The following is a 19,088-nucleotide window of genomic DNA, read 5'->3' on the forward strand; positions in this document are numbered from 1 at the left end:
TATTTGTGTGTGTAGAGAGAGAGAGAGAGAGAGAGAGAGAGAGAGAGAGAGAGGGAGAGTATTGTAACTAAAGACCCTAAACAGGTCATTGCTATGTCTTATCTTTGATAATTTGTATTTGCTTAGTGTAAAGATGGCATAATCTTTAATTTAATTTTGTCAGTAAAGATAGGTACGTAAACGCTATTTTTATGGGGAAAACGAAAAGGAAGAAGGCAGAACATGCAGTGATTACAGCATCAAAACAATCCCTCAATATTTACCTTCCCTCCGTCGTATTTTAGATGAAGTGTCATTTATTTTGGCAGGTGATAAATGAGTTTTCTCTCTTCCAGAATTCGATGGCCCCTCAAGCCGCTCCGAGTCTCGTCCACTTCATCTGTCGTACCAGGTTCCTCCTTCATCCTTCCGTTGCTATGAAGAACTCTGATGATGAGTGCCCAGGTGGGGCCGTTGCTATGGAAAATGCAAACGTTGCGACCGCCGTGCGTGATCTTTTTATGCTCAATGATGATGATTGATGACACACCGGTATTTGCGCGTATTTGATCTATTTTATATTCCCCCTCAACAAAATCTCACATTTTTCATATTCTCTCTCTAAAGAAAATGCATATTACTTTTAATTGTGATCCCTCAGACCATAAAAGGGGACTTTGATTTCGTAGGTTTTTGGACAAACTCTACCACATAAGTTCACAGATAAATATTCATTAGATTCATTAATGAATTATTTGGCGGAAGATTGAATGAGGCTGTAGCAGTGAGATTCATATGAAAAATAAGATTTAAAAAACATTGATAAGCGAGTTCTATTTACTTCCTAGACATGATGTACCATAAAAAGGCATTTCCTATTTTCGGATAAGGCCTGGTGATTGAAAACTTAAGAAATAAGATATCATTCTTTTGCATCCATCCATTAAGGTCGCTTTTCAGAATCTGACGTATCGGAATATGTTCTTCTTTCTCCTGGCAACGGCGGATGATATAAAAAGGCCTTATGCCAGTGGCATCTCTTATTGAAAAGTATGCAATGTCTATTTTCAAGTTTTTATATATTTTCACGCGTTCCATCTGCGCGCAGAGTTCAAAGTGTATTGATGAGGATTGAAAGAGAATTCTAAGGTTGCCAGGAGCGACGCGGATGTTGATTTATTGATGTTTACAATATTTAGACATGATCGATGATGCAGTGTATGGATGTTTTTTCACATTCTCCTGTCATTCTCCTAGAAGTAATTCGAAATTGTAGAATTGATACGTGCATCGCATCTCTTCTAAAATGATGATAATAATAATAATAATAATAATAATGTTCAATTCTTATATAGCGCATATTACAAAACTGTCTCTATGCGCTTAGATACGAGAGAGAGAGAGAGAGAGAGAAAAGATATGAAGAATATATATATATATATATATATGATGGCTATATGTGATGGAGAGGTGGGTGGGAAAGTGAATAAAAACCCTTTCATATCTTTTTATTCAACTTTGCTATCCTTACTATGGTATTGCATATAATGGTCAGCCAAACTTACTTTAAAGGCTGCCTGTACTAGTTTGGCTAGGAGGGATAAGACCACCCAGGAAGGTCACTGACAGGTGGCTATCTCATCAACTCAGCTCTCAATTAACATAAGAAAAAGAGGATCATGGGGGACCAATGGTCACCGATTAGGCATTGTTTTCTATATAGAGAGAGAGCAAGTAGATACAAGTAGTACAGTGGGCCTTTAAAAATTAACAGAAAAATCGTAATATTATTCCATTGATGCACACTACAGAGACATAGTGGAGATATAATGAATAAGATTATGATCAACTTAATTTTCCAAGTACCAACAAAAATGTTCTCGTGTACGTGTTGTACCATCTTGCACATCATCGTAATACATAAAACAAAAACAAAAATTGATTTTTAAAGGAATGGAGATGAATAATGTATTGAAATATCACATAATTTATACAACATTGTTTGATATTACATTCCCGATTACATTCTAACAAGCATCAAAAGTGTCTTAATCTATTCGCAGTATTGAATCGTTTTAGACACTGTTCGGCACTGTGAAGAATGGAGGGGAATGTGTACACAAATCACTGCTCGTTTAGAGACATTACCGCACATAAATTCATTTTGGCGCCATTTTTTCCCGCTCGCAATGACTTTATGATCGCTGTCCTTCACATTGTCAAAAATCACTAGAGTTCGAAAGTAACAGATTGCAGTCAGAGGAGAGACGGTGAAGTGATTTCTTTTTTCTCTCTCAACGACGTTTTCTGTGTACATCATGAATCAGGGAATGATGGTGACTTCGAGAGGAGTGTCTTTCGACTTCATGGCAGTAAACACACAAGATTGAGATGATTTCACCGAATGTCTCTCAAAGGGCGTATGTTCAGAGATTAATGGAGTTTAATGAGTTTGTATAATGATTGTAGGTCTTGCATGTGGTATTAGCAGTTCGAGGGGTATAGAAGTAAAAGCTTTATTACAGGTATAGTAGAAATAATAGTAAAAGTAAAAGAAGAAGGAGGAGGAGGGAGGAGAAGGCGAGGAGAAGGGGAAGGAGAAGGGGGAGGAGAAGAAAAAGAAGAAAAGGAAGCGGAAGAAGAAGGAGAAGAAGAACAACAACAAATAAGAGGGGGAAAAGAAAAAGAAGAAACAGAATAAGAGGACAAAAAAAGAATAACAAAGAAAAGAAGAAGAAAAAGAAAAAAAGGGGAGAAGAAGGAGGGGGAGGAGAATACTTATCACTATTATTGTTAGGCGTAGTAGTAGAAGAATAAGTAGAAGTAGCAGTAGTAGTAGTAGTAGTCAGTGGCGTACGCAGGATTTTTTTCGAGGGGGGTGTTTGAACATTTAAAAATCGCGCCGGCCAATATTTTGCTCAGTAGGAGGGAGGGGGGGGGGGGGAGTGAGCACTAATTGTTTTCTTTATTTTTGCCCCCGGAAATGTGAAAATCGCGCCGACCGTATTTCGCTCAGTGGGGGGGGGGGGGGGGGGGGGGGGGGGGGTAAGGAGCATTGACTTTTTTTACTCAACACGCACCCTTTATCAAAAAAAAATAGGGGGAGTTAATCCCCAAAACACCCCCTCCCCCTGCGTACGCGCCTGGTAGTAGTAGCAATAGTATTAGGAGTAGTAGAAGTAGTAGTAGTAGTAGTAGTTGAAGTAGAAGTAGTTGTACAGTACATGAAGTTGTAAGTGTATTAGAGAATTTCAATCAAATGTATTTAATCATTGTTAACATATCGCTTAAAATGTGTTCACCAATAAACCAAAGAAAAAAAGGAACAATAATATATTCAGCAAAGTTCGGCGTCCTGTGCTAGTTAAACCATGAACCTAATATAATGGGCTCACTTATTGCCACCACCAGACTGCATTCTCGACATTGATTTCATCATTGGGTGAGTTTATTAGACGCAGGGGCGATCCACAATTTTGTAAAAGAGGGGAACTAGTATAAAAACGTCATCTCCTCATGAGGGGGTTAGGCACATTCTTGGTCTTATATACGAACAGTATGCCGCCAGGGTTAAACAGAGAGGGGACACGGGGCGGTTGCCCTCCTCCCCCAAAATAATCCGCCAGTGGTGGATAATCTTGTAACATCATGAAAAAGTAATAACCTAAAAAATAAAAAATTAATTAATGAGGGAGGGGGGGGGGGGTAGGTACAAGTATGTACATTATTAGACCCGAATATTAAAGGTACATGTTTGCCATTTTGATTATTAGGGGGAGGGAGCAAGGGGCGGTTATCCCCCCCCCCTCCCCTCTCCACCCTTATTCCGCTTGTGGTTAGATGATCTGGTAACATCATACACCTTTAACCATGCTCATCCTCTCTTCACTCCTCTGATCCCTGTGTAAACGTTATCAATTAATTACTTGGTTGTCTGTAGAGGTGTACGTCCGGCGGGAATTCTTGGTAAGTGTTAAGCAATCAATCGCCTGCCAACATTCACAGTCACATGCACCTCTGATTAAAACATTGCGGAGGGGTGGAGGGGTCGGGGGGCGGATGGAAACATGTCATTCATTCATGGCGTTGAAAGTTGATGCACCCTCCGTATTTGTTCCCTCTCTTTTTGTATGTACCTCCTCCTCCTACCTTACCCATTTCCCCTCTACTTTCTTTCCTCATTTTTGTTCTATTGTGCCCCCTTTCCCTTTCAAGACTTATTCACCTTTATCTCCTTGTTTTTATCTTTCATCTCCTTTGTAATGTCGTCATTACATTCTCAGATTTTTTTTAATTGTTCTTATTATTTTTTTTAGTAAACTTTGAACAGGACCTTAATAAAAAGTCAACCAGTAAAGATCAACACCCAGTCTAAAAATGATAGATTACATAGAATCGATGTGATGACGTAGAAATGTATAATTTGCAACCACGGCTATACGTACTTTTGTAATGAATATACTGTTATAGATTGACTTGGGAAGTCACAAATACGGTTATATGGATCTTTTCATTGCACGCACCATACCTTGTAAAATGTAAATAATCTATATTTTAACATCTGTTTTGTGAACCCGTGACAATCAGGATAATTTCCTCTGACAACTCTGACAAAGCTTTCTCAATTATCGATTCGTAATTTAATTTTAATTAACAACATGGTTAACGATTGGTTTAAAGTGTGACGTCTCAATGACCTCTTCAACGTAATAAGTGTCATTACAATAGGTCATCTGTAAATGTCATTTGTTTAGATCAATCTCTACCTCCCCCATCTCTCCTTCTCCCTCTCCCTCTACCCTACCCCCCCCCCTCTCTCTCCCTCTCTCTCTCTCTCTCTCTCTCTCTCACTAAACTTCCATTAGTATGCCCTCTTTTGATAACCAAACAAACAATGAAATAAAAAATAAATTACACAGCACAAAGAGCAGATGGTCGTAACAAACGCTAATTCGTTGTTATCTATTTTTCAAATCCTCAAGAGATACTCTATTGATATATTGCACTTTGCGAATGACGTCATATCGTGGACGTTTTTTAACGTCATCCTACGAAAGGAAATGTTGAGGTCATGACTTATGTGCAGTTATTGTCTAATCAAACTCTCTCCCTCCCTCCTCTCACCGTCCTTTCCTCGTCAGCTTCCCACATTTTTGACATTTTCTGTTGTATTTTTTAAAATCTATATCCGTCTGCATGCCTCCATCTAAATTTGTCTTCACTTTGTATTCATTGTACAGAGCTTATACAATTGTTCATTTATTTTAGATAAATAAATAATGAATAAAAATAAAGTAAGTAATTAAATGATTTGATTAATGATTTCTCCCTGGTCAACTTCTAGGCCACTTTCTCCTACTTCCTGTTTTCATACTTTTCTTATCTCCCTATATCTCTCTCTTGCTCTCTTTCTCTATCTGTCTCTCTTCCCTTTTTTCTTTCTGTCTCTTCCTCTCTCTCTCTCTCTCTCTCTCTCTCCTCTCTCTCTCTCTCTCTTTCTCTCATTGTCTCGCCTTCCCCTCCCTCTTTATATTCTTTCCACTGCTATCTATCTATTTAATGTCTTTATATCTATAAGTCCGTCTCTCTCTCTCTCTCTCTCTCTCTCTCTCTACCTACATGTCCCTCTATCTATCTGTCTATCTATCTATTTATCTATCAATCTCTTACGTTGCCCTTTCGTTTTCTCTTTTCTTGTTTTTTTTCCTGACTGCAGGGCTACCCCCTTCTATCAATAATATTAATAAGCCAAGCACCTGTCCTGTGCTCCATAGACGTAGTTTCTAGCTAAGGTCAGCCGCCTGCCTATCTATGTATCCAATTAATTTTGCAATAATGCCAAGGCCAGATGAGTGATCTCAATTATTGTTTGAAAATAAGAAAGATAACGGAGTGAGGTGAAGAAAACAAAGTAATTTAGAGAGAGGAGGAAGGAAAAAAGAGAGGGATACAGAAAGAAAGAGACTGTGCGAAGGAAACACATAATGAGGATGCTAAGAAAGAAAAAAGAGAATGAGATATAAAGAATAATAATGTATCGCAGAAGTGGACACGAACATGGAGAGAGAGAGAAGAAGGTAGGATGTAGGCTCCTGACAAAAATTGAAAACACATGTTCATGAAATACAGTGATGACGTGATGTGTTTATAAGAAGATAAAAGAAAATAAGTGCTGACTCAGAGGGCATTGGGGTGATACCCGTTTGCCTAAGAAAATCTCGTAATACTTTCTATCATAATTATGGCGCTTTTGACTTAGTACGCCCCTCCCAGGTATGCTTCGATCGACGCCCCTGCGACAAACATGCACTAACGTTGCTCAAGGGACGAAGCATGTCGATACATAAACTCTTCCCCAGCAAAGAGGTTAAACTATGTGCTAATTATCGTCTTCGAGCAGCACGCCCCCAGCAATATGTATGTTAGTTTCTGCTCGACATGAGGTAGGTCTCAACGATAAGTGTTCTAATCGGTATGTTCCTTGGTTTAATTAACATTCCCAAAACATGCCGCTGTTTAAGAGGACATATGTCAGAATGATTTAAATGCAAACGTAACTGTTTGCCTAAGCTGTTTTACAATGTCTACTGGTTCTAATTAGACATGTTTAGATTAGTTGGAACTACATGTATGTGAAGCCCAAACGATAAGAATTGATAGGTAAACGGCAACATTAATTTGTTGATAACAAGTTGGTTAGGAAGGTGGGAGAGGAGTGATGGGAGGGGGGAGGAGGAGGAGGGGGGTTGGTATCAGAAGCCCATTATGTAATATTCACACACACACACGCGCGCGCGCGCGCGCGCGCATACACACATATATATTTAAAAAGATACCTAGCATAATTATATACTTGTTTTCAGTATTATTTTGTACTCATTTTTGAACGACTATCTTATTTTTTTCTTCCTGAAAAATAAGAGAGAAAGTATAATACTTGTACAAATAAACATTATGGAATTTTAAAACTCATATCCTAAGGGCTTGTAATTTATTGCTATTTTCAATAATCTTCAATCAATTAATGAAGACATTCAATTCGTATAAGAGCAAATGAGCTGTTATATTTAAACAGAATGTCATAAATTTGAGCTTCGAAGCAAATTCATTTCACCTGAAATCATACAATCAACAATCATTTTTGGGAAATTAGAAATGGGAGGCACTCCCTTTAATCAATTTTTAAATGAGTACATACTTTATGAAGACGATGCAAGTGGGTTAACGATATTCCTAGATTATAAGAATACGATGAAAGGAGTACAAAATATAGATAGGGCAAGAGGATCTATGTTTGTTGATGTAGGGAAGAACTAATCAACATGATGATGGACAAGGACTGATCTTTTCAATGATTGAGATAGCAATGAGATACATGTAGCTCTGCTCTTCAAAATAGTTTGGGGAGACCTGTTCCTCGTCGACATACGCACACATTTCAATATTCAAAGTTACCGAAATAATGTATCCCATTAATAGCTCAATTCAATTTGTAACCTTTGGATAAAATGAATCATTTAAAATGCGCGCCCTGATGGGTTCAATTTTTGTCTATTTGAACCTTATCCGGTAGACATAAAAACAAAGAATGTTACAGTATGGACTGGAAATATTTAGAGATCACAATTTCACTTTGAATAATTATGTTTGAGACTTGAAACTTTTCCAGCAAATGACAAAAAAAAAGAATTGAAATAAAGGACTGAAGATATTCAGGTAACACGATTTAGTTTTTAATAATTTTGTGTAAAATGATTAAAAGGCTAACAGCTCCCTAAAATATTGTTTCCATATTATGAACCAGACATAAAGGCTATGGTTAGACAAGGCAAGTTTAGGAATATTAAATAAGGTATTGTAGAGTTGTATTAATTAGAAATTAAAGTAAATTAACATTAGGCCATTAAAAATATAAAATCATGTATTAAAGATCAATGATGGATCCAGCTGAGAGGGGAGGGGGGGGGGGATGTAACCTGAATACATTTAAACGATATCCGACATTATTAACAGGCACATTATAAGGATGAACACTTTATATCTGACTAGCAAAGACAAACATAATTATGATCATTTTAGGTCTCAAATACTTCTGACAAAGAGCACAAGGTTTGTTTGTTTCTTTGGGATTTTTTAAAATTGTATTTAATCATTTATTTTTTGTTGTTGTACGGGGGGGGGGGGGTGAACTATAAGCCTCTATTAATTCCACAAGTGCTACAACTTCTTTAAGTTCACTTAGTTTAGATATACAAATATACAATGCTATAACTCGTGCATGTGGATCAGTATTCACAGTAGTAAACAGCATTTCTGTTTCAGTGTAAGCGAGCAGAAAACATGACATATAGACTGAGCAAGCTTCTCTATCCAACCAAATCAAATTACATTCTATTTATTTGAAGCCAGCTGATCAAATTTACGCTCTTGATCTCGGGTTTGATCTCCATTCAAGCTGACGGAGATTTAAATGTAGGTTAAGATGTTTATCATTATGTCTCAACGTATACATGTGTTTGTGCTTCATCTTTGTATTTTTCCTTCGTTTTATTTCCCCCTTTCTTTCATAACATTATTAATAACCTACCCCCCTCCCCATACCAGTTATTGTTTCAATAGAGAATAAACCGGGGCCGAAATAGGAGTAAAAAATGGAAAGAGGAAGAGGAAGAGGAGTTAGCACTCTTGATCATGCAAACAAATAAAGCAAAAAAGACAGACCAAAACAGTAAAAAGAATCGTTTTCTTCTAAAAAAAAATATTTGTAAAAACAAATTATGAGGTCTGAAGCAAGTTGCCCATGTTTAACGCGGCAGTATCTGTACGTGACCGTATCCTTTAAAAATCAATTATGATATCACAAAATATATTTTCTCTCTACTTTAAGGGGCAATATCACGAAATACGTTTAAATGTAATTTTATCGGCAGCATACAGAAATGTATCTGTTTTTTGAAGTCTTTGATACAAACTGAAAAGACCATAATGTCACAAGACATGTTTTTGATAGAGGAGTTGTGATATTTGCTCCCTGGGAGGTATGTAAGCAAGAGTTTCATGCACAATGTGCTTTCTAAGATACATTCTAAAGGTCTTATTTATTGCAATCACCCGACACGGTAATAGTGAACAAAACATTTTTCGGGCTTTGTTGCTTTTTGTACTATGTTTACACGAAGTGCTAACAATCATGGATAATAAAGTTCTTGTAACTTAAGAAAGTCTACATTGATCTCTCAACGGTTGTATGTAATGCTACGTATCAACTTCAGACGTTCCTTTTATAAGATGTCTTCCCAGTAGATGAGACACTTCTCACATTAAACCCAGCGGCATATTTTCAAACACAATGGCATGCAATATCATGCACCAGTATCGACTATGTCGACCACAGCTCACCGGTATCAAGTAAATTGGACTTTACGAAAATATGTACAGATAATATGTTCTCAAGAAATCCTAGATCATTGTCAATTCGTGCTTTTCGAAATTATTTTCCTCACATGAACAAGAGCTATATGTTATATGATCTCAAGATGATATCTAGTGCAAAACACAATTAGAGAAAAGGAATGAAGAGGAAGAGGAGGGAGAGAGAGAGAGAGAGAGAGAGAGAATGAGAGAGAGAGAGAGAGAGAGAGAGAGAGGGTGAGTGAAATACATAGACAGACAGACGGAGACAGAGAGAGAGACATATCCAGACAGACAGACAGACAGACAGTCAGACAGACAGTCAGACCGTCAGACAGACAGACAGAAAGAATTATGTTTGGGAATCTTGAAAGAAAAAAAACAAAAACAACAAATACAACGAATTCATAAGCAAGTAGTTGTTATGCAAGCAACAATTTTAAAAGAACACTCGCTACCCTCCTGCTATAGCTTCTTATTTAACACACAGATAAACATGGAACGAGACAAACTATGGTAGCAATGATGTAGAAGTTAGCTTTCAAGTCGATCATTCGACGTCACAATCACTTAAGACTGTTGCAATCTTGAGCGAATTGCTCTGCTCGCAGACGACATCAATTTGGGCGGGGAAAAAAGGATGCTCCTTGGGTGCACGGAGGCGGTGCGTGCGGATCCGCGCAGATAGTGGTGCTCGTGGTATCCTTTCAGTAAAATCTCTGTAATCGTCAGCGTAGACCTAATATAAGGTTAACTCTTGAGAGCGCTCGAAAGTATCTTTTCATAATCGGTCAAATTCTTCTGCATGTGTTGACATCTCTTTCATCTCGGCATTATTGACATTAATTAGTTGGATTACTGTATTTTTTCTCTCCTGAAAATCATAACAAAGTTCAAGCTGTAAACAATCTTCATCTGGTAAGTAGAAAAGAATGAATGTACTTCTCCTTCTTTATATTTATTTGTTGTAGTTGTTTCACATTAATTAAGATTTCAAACCTTCCTCTTGTCGAAAATACTGGTATATATCCGAAACCTTTCTATTGAGTAATATTTTATTTGACGCTGGTCAGTTAATTTGCGTTGTACATGTATTTCATAACCATAAAAATACCAAAGGTCGATGACCCCAGACACATGGCTTTATATAACCTATATAATTCTAAAGGAAACGCAGATACTTTTTAATTTCGTGCTTATATCATGCTTATCTCTTGAGCCAGTTAAATCTTTTAGGTTCAAAATATTCTTTTTTCTTTTTTGTTCTGCAAATTGTTTACGACCGTTTCTTATAACATACTCATTCACAATAGTTGGTCGATATGTCATGCTACGTTATTCCAATCACATCGATATAATAATGAAACTGTAATTATTTGTTGTCAAAGTTGTATGAAATAATCTCAATACGTTTTCATAAGGACATTGATACGAAAATAGATTAGTCATCTTTCGTGGATCTGGAATTGGTATTGAAGATTTGTCTTTAACTCCATGCAACCAGGAATTTGGAATTTGGAATTTGGTTAGCCTACGATTCGAAAATTCGATTGAACATTTCCAGCGATTACTTAAAAAAATATAGATTTATTAAAATGTCTTGCATTGATCTTTACATGAAACACAATAAAAATAATTATAGCATGTTGCAAAGAGACACTTACATCTAATTTAGTTGATCATAAGAACGTTCACGATATACGAAGTGATCTTTAGATTACACATCATTCTGTGGGGAAGCATCGCGTGTAGACTCCTCTACCTATCAGATAGTCTCTTGTTCCTCATAATTTAGATGTCGAAAGTGGATAAAAGACTGGTTCACTTTCTTTGGGAATCCGTTTTCATGATTAGTACACCACTGAATAGTGAGTGTTCAAACAAGATTTAATAACAATCTTTGGACAACCATTAACCATTCTCTTACCATATGGTGAGCGTTTCAAAGAAACCCGGCACCATCTTTCCAAAAATAATCTAGTGTTTATTTTGTTGTGATTGAGAGAGAGAGAGAGATAGAGAGAGAGAGATAGGGAGATAGGAAAAGAAGATGGAGGGAGATTATGACAAAAGTGAGAGGATGAGAATGATGATGAGGATGTATCAGGAAATCTAGAGGACTGAAACGTTCCATCACTCATCTAGAGATAACTACCACTCATCTTCTCTTCCTCCACCAACATCACATCTTCTTCCTCCTTCATCCAGCCAGACACCAGCTCCAAACAACCATCTCCATGCAACATCATCCATACATTCCCTCATCTCCATCTCATTCTGTCGTGTTCTATCCCCTCTTCTCATAGACCGTCATCGCCTGTTTGGGAGGAAAATATTGCCGCCATTTGCCGAGGAGGACTTTTTGAAGAAAGCAAGAGGAATTGCTTGACGACAGGCCCAGGGATATTTGTTTTGGATGCCTCCTCCTACTCCTCGTTTCTCTCATTCGCTAGATCGCGGTAGAGTTTGTGGATCGACTTCGAGTTTGAAGGACATTGCTTTTGGAAAGAAAAAAGTGGTGGTGTCGATGGCGTATTAGGATTTGCGTATGGAGAAAAACTTGGATTTCGTCTGAATTTCTTCAATTTCTAGGATGCCACATGGTTTCCATATAAGGTAAGATTGATATTTATCCCTACAATAGTGTTGCTTTATCGTAATTTTATCACTTCAACAAAAACAAAAACAAAAACACGAAAAATGAAACCTACTTATTAACTCTTTTTTTCCATTACATTTGTTGGTTGTATCCATATTAGTTGTCACCTGTTATTAAAACGTATTTCATGCAGTAGGTGGCATTGTCCATAAATTAACATCCTTGTTTCTGTTATGATGAATCTGATTTCTGCATATAAGCATCCACTATGCTGGTTTAACAGATTGTATAATTAGCGTAATTGACCATTAATAATAATAATAATAGTGGGTTCTTGTATAGCGCTCAAGTCAGTCAGATTTGACTCTCCTGGGGCTCCCGATTATTATTCCAAATGAGCAATTCCAAATGCTGTATTACATGTTACATTCCAAAAACAGGTGCATGTCAAGGCAATACACGCACGCAGGTGTGCCAAGCAAACCGGACGTAGACGGCAATAGACCCGTTTACTAATTCCATAGATACGTTTTAAAAAATAAAATCACGACGACTAAAAAAGCTTGATTCTGACATAGCAAAAACTAATCCATGCAAAAGTAAATTCCATCCACAGAGATGCCATTATGCATAGGATGTGAGTCAAATAGTTGGTAACTAAGGATTGGGGAGAGAAACGTGCATATATTGAAAAACATTAGTTAACATACAAATAGAGTACCGAAGTGTGACGTCATACAATTATTAGCCAACTTGTCAAGGTTGCTGGTTCCAAACAATTTTGTGCTCAACTAGGCGTGGTGATCACACCAGCGCCAAATATTGAATTTTCCCTGCTCCAGCCCGTTGCTTCCATGTTGTCGCGGTGAACCTCACGCGTAGGCTCTTTTGTTTGGAACCAGTAACCTATATAACGAGCGAATATGATGAATATGACGTTAGCCCTTCGGTACTCTATAGTGTATAATTGTCTCCGCCTTTCATTGCGAAATAAATGAACGTCTAGTCATGTAGACGCCTGGGAATCACAAGTGTGAATATTAGTACAACTTTCTATTATTCGTCATTAATAAAGTACAATTCCAATGAAATAATTATGTTGTGTACTGCATGGGCACTGCGGATTTTTTTAGGGTTTTTACTTGGGCATGTCATGATTATTTGTTATTGCTTTGTCCCTTACGTTACCAAGTACAATGGAACAATGAAAATAATTGAAATCGAATGTACCATTATCCTGGATATTAATATGATCTTGGGTGTGGTAGGGCTTTCATCTTTATACAGTCATCAGGTATACTAATTTTTGATTTAGTCGGTAACCTTTAGGACAAAATATTTTCGAGCTCCACTCTCATATTCATATCCGATGGCAGAGAGGCGGATCTAGGAGTGCCCCCATCAATACTCTTTCCTCCTCCTCAGAAAAATCCCTCCCTGTATCGAACGTGTCTCAGGGGCTAGTGAAACATTTGAAAGTCATCTTCAGGGGGACTAAGGGGGCATCGTGTCAGGAAATTAATGGCTCCATCGCTTACTGTGACAACCCGAGTTACAGAGCGTCGTTTCAAGAGTAGGGCTTGTATTTTGATAATTATTTTGTACAATTTAAATCATCAAATTGTCTAGCTTATGAAATGATGAATTAATGATTATTTTACTTTCCCTAATTATTGTTACCAAGTCAGATTAACCCCTGGCAAGTTTTTCATCTTGTAACGGATGTTTTTTGTGTCTACAGACTTTCTTAATACATAATCCTAAACACATTAAAACGTTTTAAAATGCTGTACAAAGATTACTTGCATTATTTTTTCGCAGTACGAACTTTAGTGGCATTGAATATGTAGGAAAACATCTTGAGCAGCTCTGTTAAAAGATCTGTTTTGATAATCAAAATTATGAATCATCTGCAAGATCACTGCCACTGGTAGTAAACAAAAACCTTCTCAAAATTCTCTTCTTGATATCATATATGCATTCATATCTTGAGTTCCATTCAAAAGTTTAAAACCTCAAGTATAATGTTCAAGAGAACTAGCCTGGAGCTGGAATATTTGCAAACAAATCAAATAAAATTTGATCCGAGGTCGATGTTCTCTTATTCAGCGACTGCTCGAGCCAAATTTGTTAATTCTTGTATATCGCGCTTTTTAAAAAGACTCAAGAAAGCTTCCCATCTTGGAATAGCAAAAATAAATTGTATTTGAGTACCTTTTTCCTTTATTTCTTATTTTCAGTTTTGACATATCATTTGATTTACAGCCCTTGGGTAACACAATAGAGCGCTGACAATAAAGGCAAGGAAAATATTATAATTATAACAAATATAGCGGCCCTGTAGCATTGATCTTGATGAGATTTAATACATATGAATCCAAACGAGGTTGTAAGATGGGGTAGGCCTTGTATAACTTCATGCAATTTTCCAAGTTTATACCAATTCCCTCATGCAGTCTTTGTAGGCTTTCGTTTGAAGAAAAATTCCAAGTCATGGCAGTTTCTCGGACAACTTGGTAATCTGAAACGATATTGTTTGTAGCTATTACGCCAAAAGGTCCAAAAGATCGCTATGAAATAGGTCCATACCAAATACAGAAAGGCTTAAAGTGAATTTTAGGTATACATCTCATGAAATAGAATATTGCCGACATTTTATATCACTGTATAGACTCTTTACTTGTGTTGTTGTATATTTGTGAGCATTTCAAGTGAGGGACAATCAATTATTGAATGACATAACTGAAAAGGTGAAATTTAAAATTGTCATGTAACCTGTCAATTTAATGCACATTTTTAGACTCTGGAAATAGAAAATCAGTTATGATTGAGCTCAAATGTTTCTCAGTTAGTTGTGGTAGATATACTTTTTAGGGGTATGTATATTTTTGCTTCTTGTCATTTAACAGTACAAATGTGCTTTTTAGCAGAAAGAGAAATTGTTATTGTGAATAATATCTTATTTTGGGAAACATTCGATCTCAGAGTATACAGCACAACTTAATTATTCTTGTTTTTCATAAACAGGAACTGACAGGACAATTTAAGCCATCTTAAATTTCCATTATTCGATTTAAAAATACATGACATTTGCAAAGGGTTATATAATCGACCTGAATATTTCGGATTCTGTTTAATCCCCTAATAAGTAACACAAAGAGCATAATGTTTGTTTTATTCCCGGAGTCAGTGGTTAATGAACCCTGTACTTCCTTCTTATCTCCATGATTCCACACGGTTTGATTCATGAATGATATATTTCCATGGTAATGTGTCAATGATAAGATCATTCAGCTGTAATACATCGATATGTTGGTACATGGATGAAAGTCACATCGATCATTAATGAGCTTAAAACAAGACAGGATGATGACCAGTCAATAATCGTAGGATGCGCCCGACATTGTTTGTCAAACAGTTTTTGAGCGTCAAGTAACGCCTGGCAGGAATGCTCCTCAGGGAGTGGAGATTGTGCACACAATGTGTGCGGGAAAGCACTGAATCCAACGACCGGGGTAAAAGTATATCTGCAAAGGCGCTTAGAGACGTCCGAGATGTATCAAGCGCTATATAAAAGCTATATATTATTATTATTATTATCTTGGAATTTAGAAAACAAAATATTTCTGAACTTTATTGTGGGGCGAGGAGAGGAGTGTCAAATATGACATACATGAGTGTTATCTAAGAACCCACTATTATTTTTCTTATCATTATTATCATGACTCATAATTTTCTCCGGTTGTTTTCTCATTTGTGCTTTTTACTGGTTTCACTTTACCAATCTTTTCTGGTCTTTGTCACGATAAACTCGTAAGACGTTTATTGAAAATGTTGTAAAATGTTGCAATGTATTGCTTATTGTTATCCGTAAATCAATCATATCATTTGATTACATACCGTTTATCGTGTTTATTTCATTTGGTCCAATTCCAATTTATCCCCTATGCAGCTCGCCCTATCAAAATTTGTCTATACCCAGTGTTTCTAGTGTCTGTCTAATTGGTCTACAGCACTTAATATTTTGCCTATTATCTATTGGTATAATGATCGGATCATTCAAATTTCCTGAAGTCTAATCGTTATTTGGTCTGGTGACCCACTGGGCTGTTTCCGTATACTGAATATTGAGTCTCATATTCTCAAGTGCCATGTCAAATCTGTCCGTACCCCTTTGCCGGCATTTTTGGTAAGATGGCGAACTTGAGAATGAGACACAATGGCACTAAGACTAAATGAATTATTGCCTAACGGGGCATTATATATTGATAACGTGAAATATAGACAAAATTATGATTCGACCTCATGGTGGAAATAGACATCAACTGTTATGAGACATAATGTGGATAAACGTAGACAAACTGGAGATTGGACAACGTAGGATTGGACCAACAACGCTCCAACATTTCTTTATTCCCAATACTGAGTTGCATTCAGCACACGATATTTTCTGATTCATACATTAGTTTCATATCAAAAACCTTTCTATGAGTCAACGAGAAGTCATAACAACGGCGCGTATACAAAACACGCTCCACTATTCCGCACAAAAGGGCGTACGCGAGCCCCCATCCATACCCCCCGCACTGCCCCAGGACATGATCGTGTATTAGAGATTTGTTCACGGAATGGAATGAATTCCCATGATGCTTCAGTGTAGGGAATCATGAATAGTGACAATGATATTTGCGCTGGAATACGAATATTGACTTACCGAAAGTTTAGAGCTCTGTAACCTGTACGTGGGTGGATGTGCGCAATCATTTATGTTTATTGAGCACGTCAAGACAACCAAAGCTTCATATTATTGGACTTACATGTAGGCTACAGAGTCATGATGTTGCCCTTTGTGAATGTAATTAAACGTCTGTTTTGCTTCAGAGGTGTTTGATTTATATGTGGTATATCTTAATCACCCCGGTCCTTTGAGTTCCTGTTCAAGTGCCTTAGAAAATTGTATTTATAGAGCTTCTTGACCATATTGTATGCCCATTTAGAATATTTTGTTACAACGTTTACCAAAAAACATGATTTTTTAGAAGCCCTATATAAAACTTGTTGACCCAAACTGACAATAAAATAATGACAGGAGACATTAAGCGTTGTACGGAAATTTAGTATGTAGCACACATATATATATATATATATTGTGATTGGATATGTTAAAACATTAGCACAAGTGAGAAAGAGAGAAAAGCATTGAAACGACTTTGTACATCTCAATCGATTGAAATACCTTTAAGTGGCGCCATTTCCTTTCGTAGCATACGCTAACATCGAATTCATTAGCACGTGATTGGCCTGATTGACCAATGAGCGGTCATCATGAGATGAGCGAATGCCCGGAAGCGGTGACAGATACGCCAAGTGATACTCGAGTCCTCCATTAGAAGTGCTTTGACCGTTTCATGGCTTGTATTACCGGTCACAGCTGCACACAGATATACTGCTTTTACCTTTTAACAATCCGCTCTCGGTCACACAATCGGCGTCGTAAATTTAAGCTCAAATGTCCTATTAATTCGCCCAGCTTCAAAGAAAGACAAGTTGATTGAAAACCGCCCTACACAGCTTTGCTTGTTACAACCTTCACGACTCCTGTGTTACTCTCTGTGATCAGGCGACCACTGATACTGATTTCTGGCATCTTGACCATATCGAAAAGGGAATATTATGACTCCTTGACCAGTTTTTCAATTGTTTTGTCACCACAGACATATCTGTGTCACAAGGAGTTAAACACTTCATCATAACCATCAAGATTATTTTTATGTCACAATTTTACCAAAGATGACTATAATGTTTGGTATGAAAATGATTTGGTTTTTGTCTTTCGAACTAACTATAACCCGTCTTCTTTATATTTCAATAACTTCAATACCCTCCATCATAACAATAGAAACCCCCTCTTCTCCCCCAAAGAAAAGAATAATACAAAAAAAAAATCACAAATCGATAAATATGAATGTTCTTGTGATATATCAAATCGAGTTTAACTTCCTCTTTCAAATAAAATCATAAATTTGGGGATGAAAATAATATATTTTTCAGAAATGCTTTTTCTTTATATACATCCAACAAAATTATTTTCTACCAGTGCAAAAGGGATGAACAAATACGCAAGTCCGTCATGTTCTTCGGAAATGAATGTAATCATGCGATCTTAAATCTGGCGCAGTCATAGAATTAAGTGGAAATGGTTTCAGCCAGGATAGAAGATGATCAACGGTGATGGAAATATAAATATACAAAACCGACATTAATTTTGAGCGCGCCCTAGACACAATACAAAGATATGACCGTCTATGGGGACAATTTCGAGAAAAGTGTGATGTGAAACGAGAGTAGTGTTTGAACAGGCGATGTACCACGGAATGTAAACTTGTATGAGGAAATAGTCTCCTTCAAAAGCCTGATGGAATTCAGATTCAAGCGATCGCAATGGAAGTTTTTATCATGATGATTGTTATACTCTTAACGAGTTGACACTCGACAAATGAAATTACAGGTTTGAAAATTAAATAACATTTTAATACGGTAATTGTTCTATTTCTATAGCTTCGACTTATTTTTAATGATAACTCATTAGTATGGTTTGCCACAAATGTGTTTTAAAGTTATTATTAAATTAGTTATTATTGCTCTTCATAAATAAATCATTAATAAATCAATTTTTCACTTGCTGTGGTTCAAGTTACACATTCATATTCTTTTACTTATGGTTTGGCTGCCTTGTGCTTAATTTCAACGTACTATGTTTGTGATAGTGTACATGGTACAGCCAGATTTTTCCTTTAATACAAACATTGGCATCGAATTATATGAGTAGCAGACTGAAAATCATCATAGCAGTTCGTAAATTTCATCTTTTGTCGAGCTTTGTCATTTACAAACGGCTTACGATTAATAACACGCCAGAGTCGTTTCGTATCAACCATCAAGTTTCGATAACCATGTAAATCAATCGTACTTTTTAATGGTTTGTTCATTTATATGGGAGTAAACCAAATAGAATGTTACATCATAATATCCTTCATTTAAACAAAAATGCATTTTGTAGTTGCTATGAGAGTGAGAGCAATGCAGTAACATAAATCTG

The sequence above is a fragment of the Strongylocentrotus purpuratus genome, unplaced genomic scaffold (genome assembly GCF_000002235.5).
Source record: "Strongylocentrotus purpuratus isolate Spur 01 unplaced genomic scaffold, Spur_5.0 spur5_scaffold_2, whole genome shotgun sequence".
Taxonomy (NCBI): Eukaryota; Metazoa; Echinodermata; class Echinoidea; order Camarodonta; family Strongylocentrotidae; genus Strongylocentrotus; species Strongylocentrotus purpuratus.